The sequence below is a fragment of the Phalangium opilio genome, unplaced genomic scaffold (genome assembly GCF_054372755.1).
Source record: "Phalangium opilio isolate 3A_F unplaced genomic scaffold, DU_Popi_V2 ptg000094l_1, whole genome shotgun sequence".
NCBI classification, from domain to species: Eukaryota; Metazoa; Arthropoda; class Arachnida; order Opiliones; family Phalangiidae; genus Phalangium; species Phalangium opilio.
This window is the reverse complement of record NW_028324199.1, coordinates 3,400,580-3,421,875: the sequence shown is the minus strand read 5'-3', so window position 1 is coordinate 3,421,875 and position 21,296 is coordinate 3,400,580. Positions and strand designations below refer to the sequence as shown.

General features: G+C 47.0%; 87 non-coding genes across 87 annotated transcripts; all 87 read right to left on the bottom strand.

The window, feature by feature from the left end:
• Positions 1-73: 73 nt before the first annotated feature.
• TRNAP-CGG (transfer RNA proline (anticodon CGG)) lies at positions 74-145 on the bottom strand. Its single transcript has one exon. It is a non-coding gene; the product is annotated as a tRNA-Pro (tRNA).
• An 87-nt stretch (positions 146-232) lies between these two features.
• TRNAP-CGG (transfer RNA proline (anticodon CGG)) lies at positions 233-306 on the bottom strand. Its single transcript has one exon. It is a non-coding gene; the product is annotated as a tRNA-Pro (tRNA).
• Positions 307-395: 89 nt separating this feature from the next.
• On the bottom strand, positions 396-467 carry TRNAP-CGG (transfer RNA proline (anticodon CGG)). Its single transcript has one exon. It is a non-coding gene; the product is annotated as a tRNA-Pro (tRNA).
• Positions 468-556: 89 nt separating this feature from the next.
• On the bottom strand, positions 557-628 carry TRNAP-UGG (transfer RNA proline (anticodon UGG)). Its single transcript has one exon. It is a non-coding gene; the product is annotated as a tRNA-Pro (tRNA).
• Positions 629-716: 88 nt separating this feature from the next.
• TRNAP-CGG (transfer RNA proline (anticodon CGG)) lies at positions 717-788 on the bottom strand. Its single transcript has one exon. It is a non-coding gene; the product is annotated as a tRNA-Pro (tRNA).
• An 89-nt stretch (positions 789-877) lies between these two features.
• TRNAP-CGG (transfer RNA proline (anticodon CGG)) lies at positions 878-949 on the bottom strand. Its single transcript has one exon. It is a non-coding gene; the product is annotated as a tRNA-Pro (tRNA).
• Positions 950-1,197: 248 nt separating this feature from the next.
• TRNAP-CGG (transfer RNA proline (anticodon CGG)) lies at positions 1,198-1,271 on the bottom strand. The gene has a single exon. It is a non-coding gene; the product is annotated as a tRNA-Pro (tRNA).
• An 89-nt stretch (positions 1,272-1,360) lies between these two features.
• Positions 1,361-1,432, bottom strand: TRNAP-CGG (transfer RNA proline (anticodon CGG)). Its single transcript has one exon. It is a non-coding gene; the product is annotated as a tRNA-Pro (tRNA).
• A 249-nt stretch (positions 1,433-1,681) lies between these two features.
• TRNAP-CGG (transfer RNA proline (anticodon CGG)) lies at positions 1,682-1,753 on the bottom strand. Its single transcript has one exon. It is a non-coding gene; the product is annotated as a tRNA-Pro (tRNA).
• An 89-nt stretch (positions 1,754-1,842) lies between these two features.
• Positions 1,843-1,914, bottom strand: TRNAP-UGG (transfer RNA proline (anticodon UGG)). The gene has a single exon. It is a non-coding gene; the product is annotated as a tRNA-Pro (tRNA).
• An 88-nt stretch (positions 1,915-2,002) lies between these two features.
• Positions 2,003-2,074, bottom strand: TRNAP-CGG (transfer RNA proline (anticodon CGG)). The gene has a single exon. It is a non-coding gene; the product is annotated as a tRNA-Pro (tRNA).
• An 87-nt stretch (positions 2,075-2,161) lies between these two features.
• TRNAP-CGG (transfer RNA proline (anticodon CGG)) lies at positions 2,162-2,235 on the bottom strand. Its single transcript has one exon. It is a non-coding gene; the product is annotated as a tRNA-Pro (tRNA).
• Positions 2,236-2,322: 87 nt separating this feature from the next.
• Positions 2,323-2,396, bottom strand: TRNAP-CGG (transfer RNA proline (anticodon CGG)). The gene has a single exon. It is a non-coding gene; the product is annotated as a tRNA-Pro (tRNA).
• An 89-nt stretch (positions 2,397-2,485) lies between these two features.
• On the bottom strand, positions 2,486-2,557 carry TRNAP-CGG (transfer RNA proline (anticodon CGG)). The gene has a single exon. It is a non-coding gene; the product is annotated as a tRNA-Pro (tRNA).
• Positions 2,558-2,806: 249 nt separating this feature from the next.
• On the bottom strand, positions 2,807-2,878 carry TRNAP-CGG (transfer RNA proline (anticodon CGG)). Its single transcript has one exon. It is a non-coding gene; the product is annotated as a tRNA-Pro (tRNA).
• Positions 2,879-2,967: 89 nt separating this feature from the next.
• TRNAP-UGG (transfer RNA proline (anticodon UGG)) lies at positions 2,968-3,039 on the bottom strand. Its single transcript has one exon. It is a non-coding gene; the product is annotated as a tRNA-Pro (tRNA).
• An 88-nt stretch (positions 3,040-3,127) lies between these two features.
• On the bottom strand, positions 3,128-3,199 carry TRNAP-CGG (transfer RNA proline (anticodon CGG)). Its single transcript has one exon. It is a non-coding gene; the product is annotated as a tRNA-Pro (tRNA).
• Positions 3,200-3,286: 87 nt separating this feature from the next.
• On the bottom strand, positions 3,287-3,360 carry TRNAP-CGG (transfer RNA proline (anticodon CGG)). The gene has a single exon. It is a non-coding gene; the product is annotated as a tRNA-Pro (tRNA).
• Positions 3,361-3,449: 89 nt separating this feature from the next.
• TRNAP-UGG (transfer RNA proline (anticodon UGG)) lies at positions 3,450-3,521 on the bottom strand. Its single transcript has one exon. It is a non-coding gene; the product is annotated as a tRNA-Pro (tRNA).
• An 88-nt stretch (positions 3,522-3,609) lies between these two features.
• On the bottom strand, positions 3,610-3,681 carry TRNAP-CGG (transfer RNA proline (anticodon CGG)). Its single transcript has one exon. It is a non-coding gene; the product is annotated as a tRNA-Pro (tRNA).
• Positions 3,682-3,770: 89 nt separating this feature from the next.
• On the bottom strand, positions 3,771-3,842 carry TRNAP-UGG (transfer RNA proline (anticodon UGG)). Its single transcript has one exon. It is a non-coding gene; the product is annotated as a tRNA-Pro (tRNA).
• An 86-nt stretch (positions 3,843-3,928) lies between these two features.
• Positions 3,929-4,002, bottom strand: TRNAP-CGG (transfer RNA proline (anticodon CGG)). Its single transcript has one exon. It is a non-coding gene; the product is annotated as a tRNA-Pro (tRNA).
• A 250-nt stretch (positions 4,003-4,252) lies between these two features.
• On the bottom strand, positions 4,253-4,324 carry TRNAP-UGG (transfer RNA proline (anticodon UGG)). Its single transcript has one exon. It is a non-coding gene; the product is annotated as a tRNA-Pro (tRNA).
• Positions 4,325-4,573: 249 nt separating this feature from the next.
• On the bottom strand, positions 4,574-4,645 carry TRNAP-UGG (transfer RNA proline (anticodon UGG)). Its single transcript has one exon. It is a non-coding gene; the product is annotated as a tRNA-Pro (tRNA).
• Positions 4,646-4,731: 86 nt separating this feature from the next.
• Positions 4,732-4,805, bottom strand: TRNAP-CGG (transfer RNA proline (anticodon CGG)). Its single transcript has one exon. It is a non-coding gene; the product is annotated as a tRNA-Pro (tRNA).
• Positions 4,806-4,894: 89 nt separating this feature from the next.
• Positions 4,895-4,966, bottom strand: TRNAP-CGG (transfer RNA proline (anticodon CGG)). Its single transcript has one exon. It is a non-coding gene; the product is annotated as a tRNA-Pro (tRNA).
• A 249-nt stretch (positions 4,967-5,215) lies between these two features.
• Positions 5,216-5,287, bottom strand: TRNAP-CGG (transfer RNA proline (anticodon CGG)). Its single transcript has one exon. It is a non-coding gene; the product is annotated as a tRNA-Pro (tRNA).
• Positions 5,288-5,376: 89 nt separating this feature from the next.
• On the bottom strand, positions 5,377-5,448 carry TRNAP-UGG (transfer RNA proline (anticodon UGG)). The gene has a single exon. It is a non-coding gene; the product is annotated as a tRNA-Pro (tRNA).
• Positions 5,449-5,536: 88 nt separating this feature from the next.
• Positions 5,537-5,608, bottom strand: TRNAP-CGG (transfer RNA proline (anticodon CGG)). The gene has a single exon. It is a non-coding gene; the product is annotated as a tRNA-Pro (tRNA).
• An 87-nt stretch (positions 5,609-5,695) lies between these two features.
• Positions 5,696-5,769, bottom strand: TRNAP-CGG (transfer RNA proline (anticodon CGG)). Its single transcript has one exon. It is a non-coding gene; the product is annotated as a tRNA-Pro (tRNA).
• Positions 5,770-5,858: 89 nt separating this feature from the next.
• On the bottom strand, positions 5,859-5,930 carry TRNAP-UGG (transfer RNA proline (anticodon UGG)). Its single transcript has one exon. It is a non-coding gene; the product is annotated as a tRNA-Pro (tRNA).
• Positions 5,931-6,018: 88 nt separating this feature from the next.
• Positions 6,019-6,090, bottom strand: TRNAP-CGG (transfer RNA proline (anticodon CGG)). Its single transcript has one exon. It is a non-coding gene; the product is annotated as a tRNA-Pro (tRNA).
• Positions 6,091-6,179: 89 nt separating this feature from the next.
• TRNAP-UGG (transfer RNA proline (anticodon UGG)) lies at positions 6,180-6,251 on the bottom strand. Its single transcript has one exon. It is a non-coding gene; the product is annotated as a tRNA-Pro (tRNA).
• An 86-nt stretch (positions 6,252-6,337) lies between these two features.
• Positions 6,338-6,411, bottom strand: TRNAP-CGG (transfer RNA proline (anticodon CGG)). Its single transcript has one exon. It is a non-coding gene; the product is annotated as a tRNA-Pro (tRNA).
• An 89-nt stretch (positions 6,412-6,500) lies between these two features.
• On the bottom strand, positions 6,501-6,572 carry TRNAP-CGG (transfer RNA proline (anticodon CGG)). The gene has a single exon. It is a non-coding gene; the product is annotated as a tRNA-Pro (tRNA).
• Positions 6,573-6,821: 249 nt separating this feature from the next.
• Positions 6,822-6,893, bottom strand: TRNAP-CGG (transfer RNA proline (anticodon CGG)). The gene has a single exon. It is a non-coding gene; the product is annotated as a tRNA-Pro (tRNA).
• An 89-nt stretch (positions 6,894-6,982) lies between these two features.
• On the bottom strand, positions 6,983-7,054 carry TRNAP-UGG (transfer RNA proline (anticodon UGG)). The gene has a single exon. It is a non-coding gene; the product is annotated as a tRNA-Pro (tRNA).
• Positions 7,055-7,301: 247 nt separating this feature from the next.
• TRNAP-CGG (transfer RNA proline (anticodon CGG)) lies at positions 7,302-7,375 on the bottom strand. Its single transcript has one exon. It is a non-coding gene; the product is annotated as a tRNA-Pro (tRNA).
• An 89-nt stretch (positions 7,376-7,464) lies between these two features.
• On the bottom strand, positions 7,465-7,536 carry TRNAP-UGG (transfer RNA proline (anticodon UGG)). The gene has a single exon. It is a non-coding gene; the product is annotated as a tRNA-Pro (tRNA).
• Positions 7,537-7,624: 88 nt separating this feature from the next.
• TRNAP-CGG (transfer RNA proline (anticodon CGG)) lies at positions 7,625-7,696 on the bottom strand. The gene has a single exon. It is a non-coding gene; the product is annotated as a tRNA-Pro (tRNA).
• A 571-nt stretch (positions 7,697-8,267) lies between these two features.
• On the bottom strand, positions 8,268-8,339 carry TRNAP-CGG (transfer RNA proline (anticodon CGG)). Its single transcript has one exon. It is a non-coding gene; the product is annotated as a tRNA-Pro (tRNA).
• Positions 8,340-8,426: 87 nt separating this feature from the next.
• Positions 8,427-8,500, bottom strand: TRNAP-CGG (transfer RNA proline (anticodon CGG)). The gene has a single exon. It is a non-coding gene; the product is annotated as a tRNA-Pro (tRNA).
• A 249-nt stretch (positions 8,501-8,749) lies between these two features.
• On the bottom strand, positions 8,750-8,821 carry TRNAP-CGG (transfer RNA proline (anticodon CGG)). The gene has a single exon. It is a non-coding gene; the product is annotated as a tRNA-Pro (tRNA).
• Positions 8,822-8,910: 89 nt separating this feature from the next.
• TRNAP-UGG (transfer RNA proline (anticodon UGG)) lies at positions 8,911-8,982 on the bottom strand. Its single transcript has one exon. It is a non-coding gene; the product is annotated as a tRNA-Pro (tRNA).
• An 88-nt stretch (positions 8,983-9,070) lies between these two features.
• TRNAP-CGG (transfer RNA proline (anticodon CGG)) lies at positions 9,071-9,142 on the bottom strand. Its single transcript has one exon. It is a non-coding gene; the product is annotated as a tRNA-Pro (tRNA).
• An 89-nt stretch (positions 9,143-9,231) lies between these two features.
• On the bottom strand, positions 9,232-9,303 carry TRNAP-UGG (transfer RNA proline (anticodon UGG)). Its single transcript has one exon. It is a non-coding gene; the product is annotated as a tRNA-Pro (tRNA).
• An 86-nt stretch (positions 9,304-9,389) lies between these two features.
• Positions 9,390-9,463, bottom strand: TRNAP-CGG (transfer RNA proline (anticodon CGG)). The gene has a single exon. It is a non-coding gene; the product is annotated as a tRNA-Pro (tRNA).
• Positions 9,464-9,552: 89 nt separating this feature from the next.
• On the bottom strand, positions 9,553-9,624 carry TRNAP-CGG (transfer RNA proline (anticodon CGG)). Its single transcript has one exon. It is a non-coding gene; the product is annotated as a tRNA-Pro (tRNA).
• A 249-nt stretch (positions 9,625-9,873) lies between these two features.
• TRNAP-CGG (transfer RNA proline (anticodon CGG)) lies at positions 9,874-9,945 on the bottom strand. The gene has a single exon. It is a non-coding gene; the product is annotated as a tRNA-Pro (tRNA).
• Positions 9,946-10,034: 89 nt separating this feature from the next.
• On the bottom strand, positions 10,035-10,106 carry TRNAP-UGG (transfer RNA proline (anticodon UGG)). The gene has a single exon. It is a non-coding gene; the product is annotated as a tRNA-Pro (tRNA).
• Positions 10,107-10,353: 247 nt separating this feature from the next.
• On the bottom strand, positions 10,354-10,427 carry TRNAP-CGG (transfer RNA proline (anticodon CGG)). Its single transcript has one exon. It is a non-coding gene; the product is annotated as a tRNA-Pro (tRNA).
• An 89-nt stretch (positions 10,428-10,516) lies between these two features.
• Positions 10,517-10,588, bottom strand: TRNAP-UGG (transfer RNA proline (anticodon UGG)). The gene has a single exon. It is a non-coding gene; the product is annotated as a tRNA-Pro (tRNA).
• Positions 10,589-10,676: 88 nt separating this feature from the next.
• TRNAP-CGG (transfer RNA proline (anticodon CGG)) lies at positions 10,677-10,748 on the bottom strand. The gene has a single exon. It is a non-coding gene; the product is annotated as a tRNA-Pro (tRNA).
• A 571-nt stretch (positions 10,749-11,319) lies between these two features.
• Positions 11,320-11,391, bottom strand: TRNAP-CGG (transfer RNA proline (anticodon CGG)). Its single transcript has one exon. It is a non-coding gene; the product is annotated as a tRNA-Pro (tRNA).
• Positions 11,392-11,478: 87 nt separating this feature from the next.
• On the bottom strand, positions 11,479-11,552 carry TRNAP-CGG (transfer RNA proline (anticodon CGG)). Its single transcript has one exon. It is a non-coding gene; the product is annotated as a tRNA-Pro (tRNA).
• Positions 11,553-11,801: 249 nt separating this feature from the next.
• Positions 11,802-11,873, bottom strand: TRNAP-CGG (transfer RNA proline (anticodon CGG)). The gene has a single exon. It is a non-coding gene; the product is annotated as a tRNA-Pro (tRNA).
• Positions 11,874-11,960: 87 nt separating this feature from the next.
• TRNAP-CGG (transfer RNA proline (anticodon CGG)) lies at positions 11,961-12,034 on the bottom strand. Its single transcript has one exon. It is a non-coding gene; the product is annotated as a tRNA-Pro (tRNA).
• An 89-nt stretch (positions 12,035-12,123) lies between these two features.
• On the bottom strand, positions 12,124-12,195 carry TRNAP-UGG (transfer RNA proline (anticodon UGG)). The gene has a single exon. It is a non-coding gene; the product is annotated as a tRNA-Pro (tRNA).
• A 732-nt stretch (positions 12,196-12,927) lies between these two features.
• TRNAP-CGG (transfer RNA proline (anticodon CGG)) lies at positions 12,928-12,999 on the bottom strand. The gene has a single exon. It is a non-coding gene; the product is annotated as a tRNA-Pro (tRNA).
• A 249-nt stretch (positions 13,000-13,248) lies between these two features.
• Positions 13,249-13,320, bottom strand: TRNAP-CGG (transfer RNA proline (anticodon CGG)). Its single transcript has one exon. It is a non-coding gene; the product is annotated as a tRNA-Pro (tRNA).
• An 89-nt stretch (positions 13,321-13,409) lies between these two features.
• On the bottom strand, positions 13,410-13,481 carry TRNAP-UGG (transfer RNA proline (anticodon UGG)). The gene has a single exon. It is a non-coding gene; the product is annotated as a tRNA-Pro (tRNA).
• A 247-nt stretch (positions 13,482-13,728) lies between these two features.
• Positions 13,729-13,802, bottom strand: TRNAP-CGG (transfer RNA proline (anticodon CGG)). The gene has a single exon. It is a non-coding gene; the product is annotated as a tRNA-Pro (tRNA).
• A 250-nt stretch (positions 13,803-14,052) lies between these two features.
• TRNAP-UGG (transfer RNA proline (anticodon UGG)) lies at positions 14,053-14,124 on the bottom strand. The gene has a single exon. It is a non-coding gene; the product is annotated as a tRNA-Pro (tRNA).
• Positions 14,125-14,212: 88 nt separating this feature from the next.
• On the bottom strand, positions 14,213-14,284 carry TRNAP-CGG (transfer RNA proline (anticodon CGG)). Its single transcript has one exon. It is a non-coding gene; the product is annotated as a tRNA-Pro (tRNA).
• Positions 14,285-14,373: 89 nt separating this feature from the next.
• TRNAP-UGG (transfer RNA proline (anticodon UGG)) lies at positions 14,374-14,445 on the bottom strand. Its single transcript has one exon. It is a non-coding gene; the product is annotated as a tRNA-Pro (tRNA).
• A 570-nt stretch (positions 14,446-15,015) lies between these two features.
• Positions 15,016-15,087, bottom strand: TRNAP-CGG (transfer RNA proline (anticodon CGG)). The gene has a single exon. It is a non-coding gene; the product is annotated as a tRNA-Pro (tRNA).
• Positions 15,088-15,176: 89 nt separating this feature from the next.
• TRNAP-UGG (transfer RNA proline (anticodon UGG)) lies at positions 15,177-15,248 on the bottom strand. The gene has a single exon. It is a non-coding gene; the product is annotated as a tRNA-Pro (tRNA).
• A 571-nt stretch (positions 15,249-15,819) lies between these two features.
• Positions 15,820-15,891, bottom strand: TRNAP-CGG (transfer RNA proline (anticodon CGG)). The gene has a single exon. It is a non-coding gene; the product is annotated as a tRNA-Pro (tRNA).
• A 249-nt stretch (positions 15,892-16,140) lies between these two features.
• Positions 16,141-16,212, bottom strand: TRNAP-CGG (transfer RNA proline (anticodon CGG)). Its single transcript has one exon. It is a non-coding gene; the product is annotated as a tRNA-Pro (tRNA).
• A 249-nt stretch (positions 16,213-16,461) lies between these two features.
• Positions 16,462-16,533, bottom strand: TRNAP-CGG (transfer RNA proline (anticodon CGG)). The gene has a single exon. It is a non-coding gene; the product is annotated as a tRNA-Pro (tRNA).
• Positions 16,534-16,620: 87 nt separating this feature from the next.
• TRNAP-CGG (transfer RNA proline (anticodon CGG)) lies at positions 16,621-16,694 on the bottom strand. Its single transcript has one exon. It is a non-coding gene; the product is annotated as a tRNA-Pro (tRNA).
• Positions 16,695-16,783: 89 nt separating this feature from the next.
• TRNAP-UGG (transfer RNA proline (anticodon UGG)) lies at positions 16,784-16,855 on the bottom strand. The gene has a single exon. It is a non-coding gene; the product is annotated as a tRNA-Pro (tRNA).
• Positions 16,856-16,943: 88 nt separating this feature from the next.
• On the bottom strand, positions 16,944-17,015 carry TRNAP-CGG (transfer RNA proline (anticodon CGG)). Its single transcript has one exon. It is a non-coding gene; the product is annotated as a tRNA-Pro (tRNA).
• An 89-nt stretch (positions 17,016-17,104) lies between these two features.
• TRNAP-CGG (transfer RNA proline (anticodon CGG)) lies at positions 17,105-17,176 on the bottom strand. The gene has a single exon. It is a non-coding gene; the product is annotated as a tRNA-Pro (tRNA).
• An 87-nt stretch (positions 17,177-17,263) lies between these two features.
• On the bottom strand, positions 17,264-17,337 carry TRNAP-CGG (transfer RNA proline (anticodon CGG)). The gene has a single exon. It is a non-coding gene; the product is annotated as a tRNA-Pro (tRNA).
• A 250-nt stretch (positions 17,338-17,587) lies between these two features.
• Positions 17,588-17,659, bottom strand: TRNAP-UGG (transfer RNA proline (anticodon UGG)). Its single transcript has one exon. It is a non-coding gene; the product is annotated as a tRNA-Pro (tRNA).
• Positions 17,660-17,747: 88 nt separating this feature from the next.
• Positions 17,748-17,819, bottom strand: TRNAP-CGG (transfer RNA proline (anticodon CGG)). Its single transcript has one exon. It is a non-coding gene; the product is annotated as a tRNA-Pro (tRNA).
• Positions 17,820-17,908: 89 nt separating this feature from the next.
• Positions 17,909-17,980, bottom strand: TRNAP-UGG (transfer RNA proline (anticodon UGG)). The gene has a single exon. It is a non-coding gene; the product is annotated as a tRNA-Pro (tRNA).
• Positions 17,981-18,550: 570 nt separating this feature from the next.
• TRNAP-CGG (transfer RNA proline (anticodon CGG)) lies at positions 18,551-18,622 on the bottom strand. Its single transcript has one exon. It is a non-coding gene; the product is annotated as a tRNA-Pro (tRNA).
• An 89-nt stretch (positions 18,623-18,711) lies between these two features.
• On the bottom strand, positions 18,712-18,783 carry TRNAP-UGG (transfer RNA proline (anticodon UGG)). Its single transcript has one exon. It is a non-coding gene; the product is annotated as a tRNA-Pro (tRNA).
• Positions 18,784-18,871: 88 nt separating this feature from the next.
• Positions 18,872-18,943, bottom strand: TRNAP-CGG (transfer RNA proline (anticodon CGG)). The gene has a single exon. It is a non-coding gene; the product is annotated as a tRNA-Pro (tRNA).
• A 411-nt stretch (positions 18,944-19,354) lies between these two features.
• TRNAP-CGG (transfer RNA proline (anticodon CGG)) lies at positions 19,355-19,426 on the bottom strand. Its single transcript has one exon. It is a non-coding gene; the product is annotated as a tRNA-Pro (tRNA).
• Positions 19,427-19,675: 249 nt separating this feature from the next.
• On the bottom strand, positions 19,676-19,747 carry TRNAP-CGG (transfer RNA proline (anticodon CGG)). Its single transcript has one exon. It is a non-coding gene; the product is annotated as a tRNA-Pro (tRNA).
• Positions 19,748-20,317: 570 nt separating this feature from the next.
• TRNAP-CGG (transfer RNA proline (anticodon CGG)) lies at positions 20,318-20,389 on the bottom strand. The gene has a single exon. It is a non-coding gene; the product is annotated as a tRNA-Pro (tRNA).
• An 89-nt stretch (positions 20,390-20,478) lies between these two features.
• On the bottom strand, positions 20,479-20,550 carry TRNAP-UGG (transfer RNA proline (anticodon UGG)). Its single transcript has one exon. It is a non-coding gene; the product is annotated as a tRNA-Pro (tRNA).
• Positions 20,551-20,638: 88 nt separating this feature from the next.
• On the bottom strand, positions 20,639-20,710 carry TRNAP-CGG (transfer RNA proline (anticodon CGG)). The gene has a single exon. It is a non-coding gene; the product is annotated as a tRNA-Pro (tRNA).
• Positions 20,711-21,121: 411 nt separating this feature from the next.
• Positions 21,122-21,193, bottom strand: TRNAP-CGG (transfer RNA proline (anticodon CGG)). Its single transcript has one exon. It is a non-coding gene; the product is annotated as a tRNA-Pro (tRNA).
• Positions 21,194-21,296: the final 103 nt, after the last annotated feature.

The window sequence follows — 21,296 nt, the reverse complement described above, 5'->3', positions numbered from 1 at the left end:
CATGCTCAACTCATAGGCCTACCCTGTAGTTAGTTGCATTTAAATAGTCACTAAATTACCTCTGCAAAAACTCGGGTCCGTCCGGGATTTGAACCCGGGACCACTCACACCCGAAGCGAGTATCATACCCCTAGGCCAACGGACCATGTATGACACTGAAACATGCTCAACTCGTAGGCCTACAATATAACTAGTTGCATTTGAATAGTCACTAAATTACCTCTGCAAAAACTCGGGTCCGTCCGGGATTTGAACCCGGGACCACTCACACCCGAAGCGAGTATCATACCCCTAGACCAACGGACGAAGTATGACACTGAAACATGCTCAGCTCGTAGTCCTTCAATTTAACTCGTTGCATTTGAATAGTCACCAAATTACCTCTGCAAAATCTCGGGTCCGTCCGGGATTTGAACCCGGGACCACTCACACCCGAAGCGAGTACCATACCCCTAGACCAACGGACCATGTATGACACTGAAACATGCTCAACTCGTAGGCCTACAATATAACTAGTTGCATTTAAATAGTCACTAAATTACCTCTGCAAAAACTCGGGTCCGTCCGGGATTTGAACCCGGGACCACTCACACCCAAAGCGAGTATCATACCCCTAGACCAACGGACCATGTATAAAATAAAACATGCTCAACTCATAGGCCTACCCTGTAGTTAGTTGCATTTAAATAGTCACTAAATTACCTCTGCAAAAGCTCGGGTCCGTCCGGGATTTGAACCCGGGACCACTCACACCCGAAGCGAGTATCATACCCCTAGGCCAACGGACCATGTATGACACTGAAACATGCTCAACTCGTAGGCCTACAATAGAACTAGTAGCATTTGAATATTCACTAAATTACCTCTGCAAAAACTCGGGTCCGTCCGGGATTTGAACCCGGGACCACTCACACCCGAAGCGAGTATCATACCCCTAGGCCAACGGACCATGTATGACACTGAAACATGCTCAACTCGTAGGCCTACAATATAACTAGTTGCATTTGAATAGTCACTAAATTACCTCTGCAAAAACTCGGGTCCGTCCGGGATTTGAACCCGGGACCACTCACACCCGAAGCGAGTATCATACCCCTAGAACAACGGACGAAGTATGACACTGAAACATGCTCAGCTTGTAGTCCTACAATTTAACTAGTTGCATTTAAATAGTCACTAAATTACCTCTGCAAAAACTCGGGTCCGTCCGGGATTTGAACCCGGGACCACTCACACCCGAAGCGAGTATCATACCCCTAGACCAACGGACGAAGTATGACACTGAAACATGCTCAGCTCGTAGTCCTTCAATTTAACTGGTTGCATTTGAATAGTCACCAAATTACCTCTGCAAAAACTCGGGTCCGTCCGGGATTTGAACCCGGGACCACTCACACCCGAAGCGAGTACCATACCCCTAGACCAACGGACCATGTATGACACTGAAACATGCTCAACTCGTAGGCCTACAATATAACTAGTTGCATTTAAATAGTCACTAAATTACCTCTGCAAAAACTCGGGTCCGTCCGGGATTTGAACCCGGGACCACTCAGACCCAAAGCGAGTATCATACCCCTAGACCAACGGACCATGTATGTAATAAAACATGCTCAACTCATAGGCCTTCCCTGTAGTTAGTTGCATTTAAATAGTCACTAAATTACCTCTGCAAAAGCTCGGGTCCGTCCGGGATTTGAACCCGGGACCACTCACACCCGAAGCGAGTATCATACCCCTAGGCCAACGGACCATGTATGACACTGAAACATGCTCAACTCGTAGGCCTACAATAGAACTAGTAGCATTTGAATAGTCACTAAATTACCTCTGCAAAAACTCGGGTCCGTCCGGGATTTGAACCCGGGACCACTCACACCCAAAGCGAGTATCATACCCCTAGACCAACGGACCATGTATGAAATAAAACATGCTCAACTCATAGGCCTACCCTGTAGTTAGTTGCATTTAAATAGTCACTAAATTACCTCTGCAAAAACTCGGGTCCGTCCGGGATTTGAACCCGGGACCACTCACACCCGAAGCGAGTATCATACCCCTAGGCCAACGGACCATGTATGACACTGAAACATGCTCAACTCGTAGGCCTACAATATAACTAGTTGCATTTGAATAGTCACTAAATTACCTCTGCAAAAACTCGGGTCCGTCCGGGATTTGAACCCGGGACCACTCACACCCGAAGCGAGTATCATACCCCTAGACCAACGGACGAAGTATGACACTGAAACATGCTCAGCTCGTAGTCCTTCAATTTAACTAGTTGCATTTGAATAGTCACCAAATTACCTCTGCAAAAACTCGGGTCCGTCCGGGATTTGAACCCGGGACCACTCACACCCGAAGCGAGTATCATACCCCTAGACCAACGGACGAAGTATGACACTGAAACATGCTCAGCTCGTAGTCCTTCAATTTAACTGGTTGCATTTGAATAGTCACCAAATTACCTCTGCAAAAACTCGGGTCCGTCCGGGATTTGAACCCGGGACCACTCACACCCGAAGCGAGTACCATACCCCTAGACCAACGGACCATGTATGACACTGAAACATGCTCAACTCGTAGGCCTACAATATAACTAGTTGCATTTAAATAGTCACTAAATTACCTCTGCAAAAACTCGGGTCCGTCCGGGATTTGAACCCGGGACCACTCAGACCCAAAGCGAGTATCATACCCCTAGACCAACGGACCATGTATGTAATAAAACATGCTCAACTCATAGGCCTTCCCTGTAGTTAGTTGCATTTAAATAGTCACTAAATTACCTCTGCAAAAGCTCGGGTCCGTCCGGGATTTGAACCCGGGACCACTCACACCCGAAGCGAGTATCATACCCCTAGGCCAACGGACCATGTATGACACTGAAACATGCTCAACTCGTAGGCCTACAATAGAACTAGTAGCATTTGAATAGTCACTAAATTACCTCTGCAAAAACTCGGGTCCGTCCGGGATTTGAACCCGGGACCACTCACACCCAAAGCGAGTATCATACCCCTAGACCAACGGACCATGTATGAAATAAAACATGCTCAACTCATAGGCCTACCCTGTAGTTAGTTGCATTTAAATAGTCACTAAATTACCTCTGCAAAAACTCGGGTCCGTCCGGGATTTGAACCCGGGACCACTCACACCCGAAGCGAGTATCATACCCCTAGGCCAACGGACCATGTATGACACTGAAACATGCTCAACTCGTAGGCCTACAATATAACTAGTTGCATTTGAATAGTCACTAAATTACCTCTGCAAAAACTCGGGTCCGTCCGGGATTTGAACCCGGGACCACTCACACCCGAAGCGAGTATCATACCCCTAGACCAACGGACGAAGTATGACACTGAAACATGCTCAACTCGTAGGCCTACAATATAACTAGTTGCATTTAAATAGTCACTAAATTACCTCTGCAAAAACTCGGGTCCGTCCGGGATTTGAACCCGGGACCACTCACACCCAAAGCGAGTATCATACCCCTAGACCAACGGACCATGTATGAAATAAAACATGCTCAACTCATAGGCCTACCCTGTAGTTAGTTGCATTTAAATAGTCACTAAATTACCTCTGCAAAAGCTCGGGTCCGTCCGGGATTTGAACCCGGGACCACTCACACCCGAAGCGAGTATCATACCCCTAGGCCAACGGACCATGTATGACACTGAAACATGCTCAACTAGTAGGCCTACAATAGAACTAGTAGCATTTGAATAGTCACTAAATTACCTCTGCAAAAACTCGGGTCCGTCCGGGATTTGAACCCGGGACCACTCACACCCAAAGCGAGTATCATACCCCTAGACCAACGGACCATGTATGAAATAAAACATGCTCAACTCATAGGCCTACCCTGTAGTTAGTTGCATTTAAATAGTCACTAAATTACCTCTGCAAAAACTCGGGTCCGTCCGGGATTTGAACCCGGGACCACTCACACCCGAAGCGAGTATCATACCCCTAGACCAACGGACGAAGTATGACACTGAAACATGCTCAGCTCGTAGTCCTTCAATTTAACTAGTTGCATTTGAATAGTCACCAAATTACCTCTGCAAAAACTCGGGTCCGTCCGGGATTTGAACCCGGGACCACTCACACCCGAAGCGAGTACCATACCCCTAGACCAACGGACGAAGTATGACACTGAAACATGCTCAACTCGTAGGCCTACAATATAACTAGTTGCATTTAAATAGTCACTAAATTACCTCTGCAAAAACTCGGGTCCGTCCGGGATTTGAACCCGGGACCACTCACACCCAAAGCGAGTATCATACCCCTAGACCAACGGACCATGTATGATATAACACATGCTCAACTCATAGGCCTACCCTGTAGTTAGTTGCATTTAAATAGTCACTAAATTACCTCTGCAAAAGCTCGGGTCCGTCCGGGATTTGAACCCGGGACCACTCACACCCGAAGCGGGTATCATACCCCTAGGCCAACGGACCATGTATGACACTGAAACATGCTCAACTCGTAGGCCTACAATAGAACTAGTAGCATTTGAATAGTCACTAAATTACCTCTGCAAAAACTCGGGTCCGTCCGGGATTTGAACCCGGGACCACTCACACCCAAAGCGAGTATCATACCCCTAGACCAACGGACCATGTATGAAATAAAACATGCTCAACTCATAGGCCTACCCTGTAGTTAGTTGCATTTAAATAGTCACTAAATTACCTCTGCAAAAACTCGGGTCCGTCCGGGATTTGAACCCGGGACCACTCACACCCGAAGCGAGTATCATACCCCTAGACCAACGGACGAAGTATGACACTGAAACATGCTCAGCTCGTAGTCCTTCAATTTAACTCGTTGCATTTGAATAGTCACCAAATTACCTCTGCAAAAACTCGGGTCCGTCCGGGATTTGAACCCGGGACCACTCACACCCGAAGCGAGTACCATACCCCTAGACCAACGGACCATGTATGACACTGAAACATGCTCAACTCGTAGGCCTACAATATAACTAGTTGCATTTAAATAGTCACTAAATTACCTCTGCAAAAACTCGGGTCCGTCCGGGATTTGAACCCGGGACCACTCAGACCCAAAGCGAGTATCATACCCCTAGACCAACGGACCATGTATGAAATAAAACATGCTCAACTCATAGGCCTACCCTGTAGTTAGTTGCATTTAAATAGTCACTAAATTACCTCTGCAAAAGCTCGGGTCCGTCCGGGATTTGAACCCGGGACCACTCACACCCGAAGCGAGTATCATACCCCTAGGCCAACGGACCATGTATGACACTGAAACATGCTCAACTCGTAGGCCTACAATAGAACTAGTAGCATTTGAATAGTCACTAAATTACCTCTGCAAAAACTCGGGTCCGTCCGGGATTTGAACCCGGGACCACTCACACCCAAAGCGAGTATCATACCCCTAGACCAACGGACCATGTATGAAATAAAACATGCTCAACTCATAGGCCTACCCTGTAGTTAGTTGCATTTAAATAGTCACTAAATTACCTCTGCAAAAACTCGGGTCCGTCCGGGATTTGAACCCGGGACCACTCACACCCGAAGCGAGTATCATACCCCTAGGCCAACGGACCATGTATGACACTGAAACATGCTCAACTCGTAGGCCTACAATATAACTAGTTGCATTTGAATAGTCACTAAATTACCTCTGCAAAAACTCGGATCCGTCCGGGATTTGAACCCGGGACCACTCACACCCGAAGCGAGTATCATACCCCTAGACCAACGGACGAAGTATGACACTGAAACATGCTCAACTCGTAGGCCTACAATATAACTAGTTGCATTTAAATAGTCACTAAATTACCTCTGCAAAAACTCGGGTCCGTCCGGGATTTGAACCCGGGACCACTCACACCCAAAGCGAGTATCATACCCCTAGACCAACGGACCATGTATGAAATAAAACATGCTCAACTCATAGGCCTACCCTGTAGTTAGTTGCATTTAAATAGTCACTAAATTACCTCTGCAAAAGCTCGGGTCCGTCCGGGATTTGAACCCGGGACCACTCACACCCGAAGCGAGTATCATACCCCTAGGCCAACGGACCATGTATCACACTGAAACATGCTCAACTCGTAGGCCTACAATAGAACTAGTAGCATTTGAATAGTCACTAAATTACCTCTGCAAAAACTCGGGTCCGTCCGGGATTTGAACCCGGGACCACTCACACCCAAAGCGAGTATCATACCCCTAGACCAACGGACCATGTATGAAATAAAACATGCTCAACTCATAGGCCTACCCTGTAGTTAGTTGCATTTAAATAGTCACTAAATTACCTCTGCAAAAACTCGGGTCCGTCCGGGATTTGAACCCGGGACCACTCACACCCGAAGCGAGTATCATACCCCTAGACCAACGGACGAAGTATGACACTGAAACATGCTCAGCTCGTAGTCCTTCAATTTAACTCGTTGCATTTGAATAGTCACCAAATTACCTCTGCAAAAACTCGGGTCCGTCCGGGATTTGAACCCGGGACCACTCACACCCGAAGCGAGTACCATACCCCTAGACCAACGGACCATGTATGACACTGAAACATGCTCAACTCGTAGGCCTACAATATAACTAGTTGCATTTAAATAGTCACTAAATTACCTCTGCAAAAACTCGGGTCCGTCCGGGATTTGAACCCGGGACCACTCAGACCCAAAGCGAGTATCATACCCCTAGACCAACGGACCATGTATGAAATAAAACATGCTCAACTCATAGGCCTACCCTGTAGTTAGTTGCATTTAAATAGTCACTAAATTACCTCTGCAAAAGCTCGGGTCCGTCCGGGATTTGAACCCGGGACCACTCACACCCGAAGCGAGTATCATACCCCTAGGCCAACGGACCATGTATGACACTGAAACATGCTCAACTCGTAGGCCTACAATAGAACTAGTAGCATTTGAATAGTCACTAAATTACCTCTGCAAAAACTCGGGTCCGTCCGGGATTTGAACCCGGGACCACTCACACCCAAAGCGAGTATCATACCCCTAGACCAACGGACCATGTATGAAATAAAACATGCTCAACTCATAGGCCTACCCTGTAGTTAGTTGCATTTAAATAGTCACTAAATTACCTCTGCAAAAACTCGGGTCCGTCCGGGATTTGTACCCGGGACCACTCACACCCGAAGCGAGTATCATACCCCTAGGCCAACGGACCATGTATGACACTGAAACATGCTCAACTCGTAGGCCTACAATATAACTAGTTGCATTTGAATAGTCACTAAATTACCTCTGCAAAAACTCGGATCCGTCCGGGATTTGAACCCGGGACCACTCACACCCGAAGCGAGTATCATACCCCTAGACCAACGGACGAAGTATGACACTGAAACATGCTCAACTCGTAGGCCTACAATATAACTAGTTGCATTTAAATAGTCACTAAATTACCTCTGCAAAAACTCGGGTCCGTCCGGGATTTGAACCCGGGACCACTCACACCCAAAGCGAGTATCATACCCCTAGACCAACGGACCATGTATGAAATAAAACATGCTCAACTCATAGGCCTACCCTGTAGTTAGTTGCATTTAAATAGTCACTAAATTACCTCTGCAAAAGCTCGGGTCCGTCCGGGATTTGAACCCGGGACCACTCACACCCGAAGCGAGTATCATACCCCTAGGCCAACGGACCATGTATGACACTGAAACATGCTCAACTCGTAGGCCTACAATAGAACTAGTAGCATTTGAATAGTCACTAAATTACCTCTGCAAAAACTCGGGTCCGTCCGGGATTTGAACCCGGGACCACTCACACCCAAAGCGAGTATCATACCCCTAGACCAACGGACGAAGTATGACACTGAAACATGCTCAGCTCGTAGTCCTTCAATTTAACTCGTTGCATTTGAATAGTCACCAAATTACCTCTGCAAAAACTCGGGTCCGTCCGGGATTTGAACCAGGGACCACTCACACCCGAAGCGAGTACCATACCCCTAGACCAACGGACCATGTATGACACTGAAACATGCTCAACTCGTAGGCCTACAATAGAACTAGTAGCATTTGAATAGTCACTAAATTACCTCTGCAAAAACTCGGGTCCGTCCGGGATTTGAACCCGGGACCACTCACACCCAAAGCGAGTATCATACCCCTAGACCAATGGACCATGTATGAAATAAAACATGCTCAACTCATAGGCCTACCCTGTAGTTAGTTGCATTTAAATAGTCACTAAATTACCTCTGCAAAAACTCGGGTCCGTCCGGGATTTGAACCCGGGACCACTCACACCCGAAGCGAGTATCATACCCCTAGGCCAACGGACCATGTATGACACTGAAACCTGCTCAACTCGTAGGCCTACAATATAACTAGTTGCATTTGAATAGTCACTAAATTACCTCTGCAAAAACTCGGGTCCGTCCGGGATTTGAACCCGGGACCACTCACACCCGAAGCGAGTATCATACCCCTAGACCAACGGACGAAGTATGACACTGAAACATGCTCAACTCGTAGGCCTACAATATAACTAGTTGCATTTAAATAGTCACTAAATTACCTCTGCAAAAACTCGGGTCCGTCCGATATTTGAACCCGGGACCACTCACACCCAAAGCGAGTATCATACCCCTAGACCAACGGACCATGTATGAAATAAAACATGCTCAACTCATAGGCCTACCCTGTAGTTAGTTGCATTTAAATAGTCACTAAATTACCTCTGCAAAAACTCGGGTCCGTCCGGGATTTGAACCCGGGACCACTCACACCCGAAGCGAGTATCATACCCCTAGGCCAACGGACCATGTATGACACTGAAACATGCTCAACTCGTAGGCCTACAATATAACTAGTTGCATTTAAATAGTCACTAAATTACCTCTGCAAAAACTCGGGTCCGTCCGGGATTTGAACCCGGGACCACTCACACCCAAAGCGAGTATCATACCCCTAGACCAACGGACCATGTATGAAATAAAACATGCTCAACTCATAGGCCTACCCTGTAGTTAGTTGCATTTAAATAGTCACTAAATTACCTCTGCAAAAGCTCGGGTCCGTCCGGGATTTGAACCCGGGACCACTCACACCCGAAGCGAGTATCATACCCCTAGGCCAACGGACCATGTATCACACTGAAACATGCTCAACTCGTAGGCCTACAATAGAACTAGTAGCATTTGAATAGTCACTAAATTACCTCTGCAAAAACTCGGGTCCGTCCGGGATTTGAACCCGGGACCACTCACACCCAAAGCGAGTATCATACCCCTAGACCAACGGACCATGTATGAAATAAAACATGCTCAACTCATAGGCCTACCCTGTAGTTAGTTGCATTTAAATAGTCACTAAATTACCTCTGCAAAAACTCGGGTCCGTCCGGGATTTGAACCCGGGACCACTCACACCCGAAGCGAGTATCATACCCCTAGACCAACGGACGAAGTATGACACTGAAACATGCTCAGCTCGTAGTCCTTCAATTTAACTCGTTGCATTTGAATAGTCACCAAATTACCTCTGCAAAAACTCGGGTCCGTCCGGGATTTGAACCCGGGACCACTCACACCCGAAGCGAGTACCATACCCCTAGACCAACGGACCATGTATGACACTGAAACATGCTCAACTCGTAGGCCTACAATATAACTAGTTGCATTTAAATAGTCACTAAATTACCTCTGCAAAAACTCGGGTCCGTCCGGGATTTGAACCCGGGACCACTCAGACCCAAAGCGAGTATCATACCCCTAGACCAACGGACCATGTATGAAATAAAACATGCTCAACTCATAGGCCTACCCTGTAGTTAGTTGCATTTAAATAGTCACTAAATTACCTCTGCAAAAGCTCGGGTCCGTCCGGGATTTGAACCCGGGACCACTCACACCCGAAGCGAGTATCATACCCCTAGGCCAACGGACCATGTATGACACTGAAACATGCTCAACTCGTAGGCCTACAATAGAACTAGTAGCATTTGAATAGTCACTAAATTACCTCTGCAAAAACTCGGGTCCGTCCGGGATTTGAACCCGGGACCACTCACACCCAAAGCGAGTATCATACCCCTAGACCAACGGACCATGTATGAAATAAAACATGCTCAACTCATAGGCCTACCCTGTAGTTAGTTGCATTTAAATAGTCACTAAATTACCTCTGCAAAAACTCGGGTCCGTCCGGGATTTGTACCCGGGACCACTCACACCCGAAGCGAGTATCATACCCCTAGGCCAACGGACCATGTATGACACTGAAACATGCTCAACTCGTAGGCCTACAATATAACTAGTTGCATTTGAATAGTCACTAAATTACCTCTGCAAAAACTCGGATCCGTCCGGGATTTGAACCCGGGACCACTCACACCCGAAGCGAGTATCATACCCCTAGACCAACGGACGAAGTATGACACTGAAACATGCTCAACTCGTAGGCCTACAATATAACTAGTTGCATTTAAATAGTCACTAAATTACCTCTGCAAAAACTCGGGTCCGTCCGGGATTTGAACCCGGGACCACTCACACCCAAAGCGAGTATCATACCCCTAGACCAACGGACCATGTATGAAATAAAACATGCTCAACTCATAGGCCTACCCTGTAGTTAGTTGCATTTAAATAGTCACTAAATTACCTCTGCAAAAGCTCGGGTCCGTCCGGGATTTGAACCCGGGACCACTCACACCCGAAGCGAGTATCATACCCCTAGGCCAACGGACCATGTATGACACTGAAACATGCTCAACTCGTAGGCCTACAATAGAACTAGTAGCATTTGAATAGTCACTAAATTACCTCTGCAAAAACTCGGGTCCGTCCGGGATTTGAACCCGGGACCACTCACACCCAAAGCGAGTATCATACCCCTAGACCAACGGACGAAGTATGACACTGAAACATGCTCAGCTCGTAGTCCTTCAATTTAACTCGTTGCATTTGAATAGTCACCAAATTACCTCTGCAAAAACTCGGGTCCGTCCGGGATTTGAACCAGGGACCACTCACACCCGAAGCGAGTACCATACCCCTAGACCAACGGACCATGTATGACACTGAAACATGCTCAACTCGTAGGCCTACAATAGAACTAGTAGCATTTGAATAGTCACTAAATTACCTCTGCAAAAACTCGGGTCCGTCCGGGATTTGAACCCGGGACCACTCACACCCAAAGCGAGTATCATACCCCTAGACCAATGGACCATGTATGAAATAAAACATGCTCAACTCATAGGCCTACCCTGTAGTTAGTTGCATTTAAATAGTCACTAAATTACCTCTGCAAAAACTCGGGTCCGTCCGGGATTTGAACCCGGGACCACTCACACCCGAAGCGAGTATCATACCCCTAGGCCAACGGACCATGTATGACACTGAAACATGCTCAACTCGTAGGCCTACAATATAACTAGTTGCATTTGAATAGTCACTAAATTACCTCTGCAAAAACTCGGGTCCGTCCGGGATTTGAACCCGGGACCACTCACACCCGAAGCGAGTATCATACCCCTAGACCAACGGACGAAGTATGACACTGAAACATGCTCAACTCGTAGGCCTACAATATAACTAGTTGCATTTAAATAGTCACTAAATTACCTCTGCAAAAACTCGGGTCCGTCCGATATTTGAACCCGGGACCACTCACACCCAAAGCGAGTATCATACCCCTAGACCAACGGACCATGTATGAAATAAAACATGCTCAACTCATAGGCCTACCCTGTAGTTAGTTGCATTTAAATAGTCACTAAATTACCTCTGCAAAAACTCGGGTCCGTCCGGGATTTGAACCCGGGACCACTCACACCCGAAGCGAGTATCATACCCCTAGGCCAACGGACCATGTATGACACTGAAACATGCTCAACTCGTAGGCCTACAATATAACTAGTTGCATTTGAATAGTCACTAAATTACCTCTGCAAAAACTCGGGTCCGTCCGGGATTTGAACCCGGGACCACTCACACCCGAAGCGAGTATCATACCCCTAGACCAACGGACGAAGTATGACACTGAAACATGCTCAGCTCGTAGTCCTTCAATTTAACTCGTTGCATTTGAATAGTCACCAAATTACCTCTGCAAAATCTCGGGTCCGTCCGGGATTTGAACCCGGGACCACTCACACCCAAAGCGAGTATCATACCCCTAGACCAACGGACCATGTATGAAATAAAACATGCTCAACTCATAGGCCTACCCTGTAGTTAGTTGCATTTAAATAGTCACTAAATTACCTCTGCAAAAACTCGGGTCCGTCCGGGATTTGAACCCGGGACCACTCACACCCGAAGCGAGTATCATACCCATAGGCCAACGGACCATGTATGACACTGAAACATGCTCAACTCGTAGGCCTACAATATAACTAGTTGCATTTGAATAGTCACTAAATTACCTCTGCAAAAACTCGGGTCCGTCCGGGATTTGAACCCGGGACCACTCACACCCGAAGCGAGTATCATACCCCTAGAACAACGGACGAAGTATGACACTGAAACATGCTCAGCTCGTAGTCCTACAATTTAACTAGTTGCATTTAAATAGTCACTAAATTACCTCTGCAAAAACTCGGGTCCGTCCGGGATTTGAACCCGGGACCACTCACACCCAAAGCGAGTATCATACCCCTAGGCCAACGGACCATGTATGACACTGAAACATGCTCAACTCGTAGGCCTACAATAGAACTAGTAGCATTTGAATAGTCACTAAATTACCTCTGCAAAAACTCGGGTCCGTCCGGGATTTGAACCCGGGACCACTCACACCCGAAGCGAGTATCATACCCCTAGAACAACGGACGAAGTATGACACTGAAACATGCTCAGCTCGTAGTCCTACAATTTAACTAGTTGCATTTAAATAGTCACTAAATTACCTCTGCAAAAACTCGGGTCCGTCCGGGATTTGAACCCGGGACCACTCACACCCGAAGCGAGTATCATACCCCTAGACCAACGGACCATGTATGACACTGAAACATGCTCAACTCGTAGGCCTACAATATAACTAGTTGCATTTAAATAGTCACTAAATTACCTCTGCAAAAACTCGGGTCCGTCCGGGATTTGAACCCGGGACCACTCAGACCCAAAGCGAGTTTCATACCCCTAGACCAACGAACCATGTATGAAATAAAACATGCTCAACTCATAGGCCTACCCTGTAGTTAGTTGCATTTAAATAGTCACTAAATTACCTCTGCAAAAGCTCGGGTCCGTCCGGGATTTGAACCCGGGACCACTCACACCCGAAGCGAGTATCATACCCCTAGGCCAACGGACCATGTATGACACTGAAACATGCTCAACTCGTAGGCCTACAATAGAACTAGTAGCATTTGAATAGTCACTAAATTACCTCTGCAAAAACTCGGGTCCGTCCGGGATTTGAACCCGGGACCACTCACACCCAAAGCGAGTATCATACCCCTAGACCAACGGACCATGTATGAAATAAAACATGCTCAACTCATAGGCCTACCCTGTAGTTAGTTGCATTTAAATAGTCACTAAATTACCTCTGCAAAAACTCGGGTCCGTCCGGGATTTGAACCCGGGACCACTCACACCCGAAGCGAGTATCATACCCCTAGGCCAATGGATCATGTATGACACTGAAACATGCTCAACTCGTAGGCCTACAATATAACTAGTTGCATTTGAATAGTCACTAAATTACCTCTGCAAAAACTCGGGTCCGTCCGGGATTTGAACCCGGGACCACTCACACCCGAAGCGAGTATCATACCCCTAGACCAACGGACGAAGTATGACACTGAAACATGCTCAACTCGTAGGCCTACAATATAACTAGTTGCATTTAAATAGTCACTAAATTACCTCTGCAAAAACTCGGGTCCGTCCGGGATTTGAACCCGGGACCACTCACACCCAAAGCGAGTATCATACCCCTAGGCCAACGGACCATGTATGACACTGAAACATGCTCAACTCGTAGGCCTACAATAGAACTAGTAGCATTTGAATAGTCACTAAATTACCTCTGCAAAAACTCGGGTCCGTCCGGGATTTGAACCCGGGACCACTCACACCCAAAGCGAGTATCATACCCCTAGACCAACGGACCATGTATGAAATACAACATGCTCAACTCATAGGCCTACCCTGTAGTTAGTTGCATTTAAATAGTCACTAAATTACCTCTGCAAAAGCTCGGGTCCGTCCGGGATTTGAACCCGGGACCACTCACACCCGAAGCGAGTATCATACCCCTAGGCCAACGGACCATGTATGACACTGAAACATGCTCAACTCGTAGGCCTACAATAGAACTAGTAGCATTTGAATAGTCACTAAATTACCTCTGCAAAAACTCGGGTCCGTCCGGGATTTGAACCCGGGACCACTCACACCCAAAGCGAGTATCATACCCCTAGACCAACGGACCATGTATGAAATAACACATGCTCAACTCATAGGCCTACCCTGTAGTTAGTTGCATTTAAATAGTCACTAAATTACCTCTGCAAAAACTCGGGTCCGTCCGGGATTTGAACCCGGGACCACTCACACCCGAAGCGAGTATCATACCCCTAGGCCAACGGACGAAGTATGACACTGAAACATGCTCAACTCGTAGGCCTACAATATAACTAGTTGCATTTAAATAGTCACTAAATTACCTCTGCAAAAACTCGGGTCCGTCCGGGATTTGAACCCGGGACCACTCACACCCAAAGCGAGTATCATACCCCTAGGCCAACGGACCATGTATGACACTGAAACATGCTCAACTCGTAGGCCTACAATAGAACTAGTAGCATTTGAATAGTCACTAAATTACCTATGCAAAAACTCGGGTCCGTCCGGTATTTGAACCCGGGACCACTCACACCCAAAGCGAGTATCATACCCCTAGACCAACGGACCATGTATGAAATAAAACATGCTCAACTCATAGGCCTACCCTGTAGTTAGTTGCATTTAAATAGTCACTAAATTACCTCTGCGAAAGCTCGGGTCCGTCCGGGATTTGAACCCGGGACCACTCACACCCGAAGCGAGTATCATACCCCTAGGCCAACGGACCATGTATGACACTGAAACATGCTCAACTCGTAGGCCTACAATAGAACTAGTAGCATTTGAATAGTCACTAAATTACCTCTGCAAAAACTCGGGTCCGTCCGGGATTTGAACCCGGGACCACTCACACCCAAAGCGAGTATCATACCCCTAGACCAACGGACCATGTATGAAATAAAACATGCTCAACTCATAGGCCTACCCTGTAGTTAGTTGCATTTAAATAGTCACTAAATTACCTCTGCAAAAACTCGGGTCCGTCCGGGATTTGATTTCGGGACCACTCACACCCGAAGCGAGTATCATACCCCTAGGCCAACGGACCATGTATGACACTGAAACATGCTCAACTCGTAGGCCTACAATATAACTAGTTGCATTTGAATAGTCACTAAATTACCTCTGCAAAAACTCGGGTCCGTCCGGGATTTGAACCCGGGACCACTCACACCCGAAGCGAGTATCATACCCCTAGAACAACGGACGAAGTATGACACTGAAACATGCTCAGCTCGTAGTCCTACAATTTAACTAGTTGCATTTAAATAGTCACTAAATTACCTCTGCAAAAACTCGGGTCCGTCCGGGATTTGAACAGGGGACCACTCACACCCGAAGTGAGTATCATACCCCTAGACCAACGGACGAAGTATGACACTGAAACATGCTCAGCTCGTAGTCCTTCAATTTAACTCGTTGCATTTGAATAGTCACCAAATTACCTCTGCAAAAACTCGGGTCCGTCCGGGATTTGAACCCGGGACCACTCACACCCGAAGCGAGTACCATACCCCTAGACCAACGGACCATGTATGACACTGAAACATGCTCAACTCGTAGGCCTACAATACAACTAGTTGCATTTAAATAGTCACTAAATTACCTCTGCAAAAACTCGGGTCCGTCCGGGATTTGAACCCGGGACCACTCAGACCCAAAGCGAGTATCATACCCCTAGACCAACGGACCATGTATGAAATAAAACATGCTCAACTCATAGGCCTACCCTGTAGTTAGTTGCATTTAAATAGTCACTAAATTACCTCTGCAAAAACTCGGGTCCGTCCGGGATTTGAACCCGGGACCACTCACACCCGAAGCGAGTATCATACCCCTAGGCCAACGGACCATGTATGACACTGAAACATGCTCAACTCGTAGGCCTACAATAGAACTAGTAGCATTTGAATAGTCACTAAATTACCTCTGCAAAAACTCGGGTCCGTCCGGGATTGGAACCCGGGACCACTCACACCCAAAGCGAGTATCATACCCCTAGACCAACGGACCATGTATGAAATAAAACATGCTCAACTCATAGGCCTACCCTGTAGTTAGTTGCATTTAAATAGTCACTAAATTACCTCTGCAAAAACTCGGGTCCGTCCGGGATTTGAACCCGGGACCACTCACACCCGAAGCGAGTATCATACCCCTAGGCCAACGGACCATGTATGACACTGAAACATGCTCAACTCGTAGGCCTACAATATAACTAGTTGCATTTGAATAGTCTTTAAATTACCTCTGCAAAAACTCGGGTCCGTCCGGGATTTGAACCCGGGACCACTCACACCCGAAGCGAGTATCATACCCCTAGACCAACGGACGAAGTATGACACTGAAACATGCTCAACTCGTAGGCCTACAATATAACTAGTTGCATTTAAATAGTCACTAAATTACCTCTGCAAAAACTCGGGTCCGTCCGGGATTTGAACCCGGGACCACTCACACCCAAAGCGAGTATCATACCCCTAGACCAACGGACCATGTATGAAATAAAACATGCTCAACTCATAGGCCTACCCTGTAGTTAGTTGCATTTAAATAGTCACTAAATTACCTCTGCAAAAGCTCGGGTCCGTCCGGGATTTGAACCCGGGACCACTCACACCCGAAGCGAGTATCATACCCCTAGGCCAACGGACCATGTATGACACTGAAACATGCTCAACTCGTAGGCCTACAATATAACTAGTTGCATTTGAATAGTCACCAAATTACCTCTGCAAAAACTCGGGTCCGTCCGGGATTTGAACCCGGGACCACTCACACCCGAAGCGAGTACCATACCCCTAGACCAACGGACCATGTATGACACTGAAACATGCTCAACTCGTAGGCCTACAATATAACTAGTTGCATTTAAATAGTCACTAAATTACCTCTGCAAAAACTCGGGTCCGTCCGGGATTTGAACCCGGGACCACTCACACCCGAAGCGAGTATCATACCCCTAGACCAACGGACGAAGTATGACACTGAAACATGCTCAACTCGTAGGCCTACAATATAACTAGTTGCATTTAAATAGTCACTAAATTACCTCTGCAAAAACTCGGGTCCGTCCGGGATTTGAACCCGGGACCACTCACACCCAAAGCGAGTATCATACCCCTAGGCCAACGGACCATGTATGACACTGAAACATGCTCAACTCGTAGGCCTACAATAGAACTAGTAGCATTTGAATAGTCACTAAATTACCTCTGCAAAAACTCGGGTCCGTCCGGGATTTGAACCCGGGACCACTCACACCCAAAGCGAGTATCATACCCCTAGACCAACGGACCATGTATGAAATACAACATGCTCAACTCATAGGCCTACCCTGTAGTTAGTTGCATTTAAATAGTCACTAAATTACCTCTGCAAAAGCTCGGGTCCGTCCGGGATTTGAACCCGGGACCACTCACACCCGAAGCGAGTATCATACCCCTAGGCCAACGGACCATGTATGACACTGAAACATGCTCAACTCGTAGGCCTACAATAGAACTAGTAGCATTTGAATAGTCACTAAATTACCTCTGCAAAAACTCGGGTCCGTCCGGGATTTGAACCCGGGACCACTCACACCCAAAGCGAGTATCATACCCCTAGACCAACGGACCATGTATGAAATAAAACATGCTCAACTCATAGGCCTACCCTGTAGTTAGTTGCATTTAAATAGTCACTAAATTACCTCTGCAAAAACTCGGGTCCGTCCGGGATTTGAACCCGGGACCACTCACACCCGAAGCGAGTATCATACCCCTAGGCCAACGGACGAAGTATGACACTGAAACATGCTCAACTCGTAGGCCTACAATATAACTAGTTGCATTTAAATAGTCACTAAATTACCTCTGCAAAAACTCGGGTCCGTCCGGGATTTGAACCCGGGACCACTCACACCCAAAGCGAGTATCATACCCCTAGGCCAACGGACCATGTATGACACTGAAACATGCTCAACTCGTAGGCCTACAATAGAACTAGTAGCATTTGAATAGTCACTAAATTACCTATGCAAAAACTCGGGTCCGTCCGGTATTTGAACCCGGGACCACTCACACCCAAAGCGAGTATCATACCCCTAGACCAACGGACCATGTATGAAATAAAACATGCTCAACTCATAGGCCTACCCTGTAGTTAGTTGCATTTAAATAGTCACTAAATTACCTCTGCGAAAGCTCGGGTCCGTCCGGGATTTGAACCCGGGACCACTCACACCCGAAGCGAGTATCATACCCCTAGGCCAACGGACCATGTATGACACTGAAACATGCTCAACTCGTAGGCCTACAATAGAACTAGTAGCATTTGAATAGTCACTAAATTACCTCTGCAAAAACTCGGGTCCGTCCGGGATTTGAACCCGGGACCACTCACACCCAAAGCGAGTATCATACCCCTAGACCAACGGACCATGTATGAAATAAAACATGCTCAACTCATAGGCCTACCCTGTAGTTAGTTGCATTTAAATAGTCACTAAATTACCTCTGCAAAAACTCGGGTCCGTCCGGGATTTGAACCCGGGACCACTCACACCCGAAGCGAGTATCATACCCCTAGGCCAACGGACCATGTATGACACTGAAACATGCTCAACTCGTAGGCCTACAATATAACTAGTTGCATTTGAATAGTCACTAAATTACCTCTGCAAAAACTCGGGTCCGTCCGGGATTTGAACCCGGGACCACTCACACCCGAAGCGAGTATCATACCCCTAGAACAACGGACGAAGTATGACACTGAAACATGCTCAGCTCGTAGTCCTACAATTTAACTAGTTGCATTTAAATAGTCACTAAATTACCTCTGCAAAAACTCGGGTCCGTCCGGGATTTGAACAGGGGACCACTCACACCCGAAGCGAGTATCATACCCCTAGACCAACGGACGAAGTATGACACTGAAACATGCTCAGCTCGTAGTCCTTCAATTTAACTCGTTGCATTTGAATAGTCACCAAATTACCTCTGCAAAAACTCGGGTCCGTCCGGGATTTGAACCCGGGACCACTCACACCCGAAGCGAGTACCATACCCCTAGACCAACGGACCATGTATGACACTGAAACATGCTCAACTCGTAGGCCTACAATACAACTAGTTGCATTTAAATAGTCACTAAATTACCTCTGCAAAAACTCGGGTCCGTCCGGGATTTGAACCCGGGACCACTCAGACCCAAAGCGAGTATCATACCCCTAGACCAACGGACCATGTATGAAATAAAACATGCTCAACTCATAGGCCTACCCTGTAGTTAGTTGCATTTAAATAGTCACTAAATTACCTCTGCAAAAACTCGGGTCCGTCCGGGATTTGAACCCGGGACCACTCACACCCGAAGCGAGTATCATACCCCTAGGCCAACGGACCATGTATGACACTGAAACATGCTCAACTCGTAGGCCTACAATAGAACTAGTAGCATTTGAATAGTCACTAAATTACCTCTGCAAAAACTCGGGTCCGTCCGGGATTGGAACCCGGGACCACTCACACCCAAAGCGAGTATCATACCCCTAGCCCAACGGACCATGTATGAAATAAAACATGCTCAACTCATAGGCCTACCCTGTAGTTAGTTGCATTTAAATAGTCACTAAATTACCTCTGCAAAAACTCGGGTCCGTCCGGGATTTGAACCCGGGACCACTCACACCCAAAGCGAGTATCATACCCCTAGGCCAACGGACCATGTATGACACTGAAACATGCTCAACTCGTAGGCCTACAATAGAACTAGTAGCATTTGAATAGTCACTAAATTACCTATGCAAAAACTCGGGTCCGTCCGGTATTTGAACCCGGGACCACTCACACCCAAAGCGAGTATCATACCCCTAGACCAACGGACCATGTATGAAATAAAACATGCTCAACTCATAGGCCTACCCTGTAGTTAGTTGCATTTAAATAGTCACTAAATTACCTCTGCGAAAGCTCGGGTCCGTCCGGGATTTGAACCCGGGACCACTCACACCCGAAGCGAGTATCATACCCCTAGGCCAACGGACCATGTATGACACTGAAACATGCTCAACTCGTAGGCCTACAATAGAACTAGTAGCATTTGAATAGTCACTAAATTACCTCTGCAAAAACTCGGGTCCGTCCGGGATTTGAACCCGGGACCACTCACACCCAAAGCGAGTATCATACCCCTAGACCAACGGACCATGTATGAAATAAAACATGCTCAACTCATAGGCCTACCCTGTAGTTAGTTGCATTTAAATAGTCACTAAATTACCTCTGCAAAAACTCGGGTCCGTCCGGGATTTGAACCCGGGACCACTCACACCCGAAGCGAGTATCATACCCCTAGGCCAACGGACCATGTATGACACTGAAACATGCTCAACTCGTAGGCCTACAATATAACTAGTTGCATTTGAATAGTCACTAAATTACCTCTGCAAAAACTCGGGTCCGTCCGGGATTTGAACCCGGGACCACTCACACCCGAAGCGAGTATCATACCCCTAGAACAACGGACGAAGTATGACACTGAAACATGCTCAGCTCGTAGTCCTACAATTTAACTAGTTGCATTTAAATAGTCACTAAATTACCTCTGCAAAAACTCGGGTCCGTCCGGGATTTGAACAGGGGACCACTCACACCCGAAGCGAGTATCATACCCCTAGACCAACGGACGAAGTATGACACTGAAACATGCTCAGCTCGTAGTCCTTCAATTTAACTCGTTGCATTTGAATAGTCACCAAATTACCTCTGCAAAAACTCGGGTCCGTCCGGGATTTGAACCCGGGACCACTCACACCCGAAGCGAGTACCATACCCCTAGACCAACGGACCATGTATGACACTGAAACATGCTCAACTCGTAGGCCTACAATACAACTAGTTGCATTTAAATAGTCACTAAATTACCTCTGCAAAAACTCGGGTCCGTCCGGGA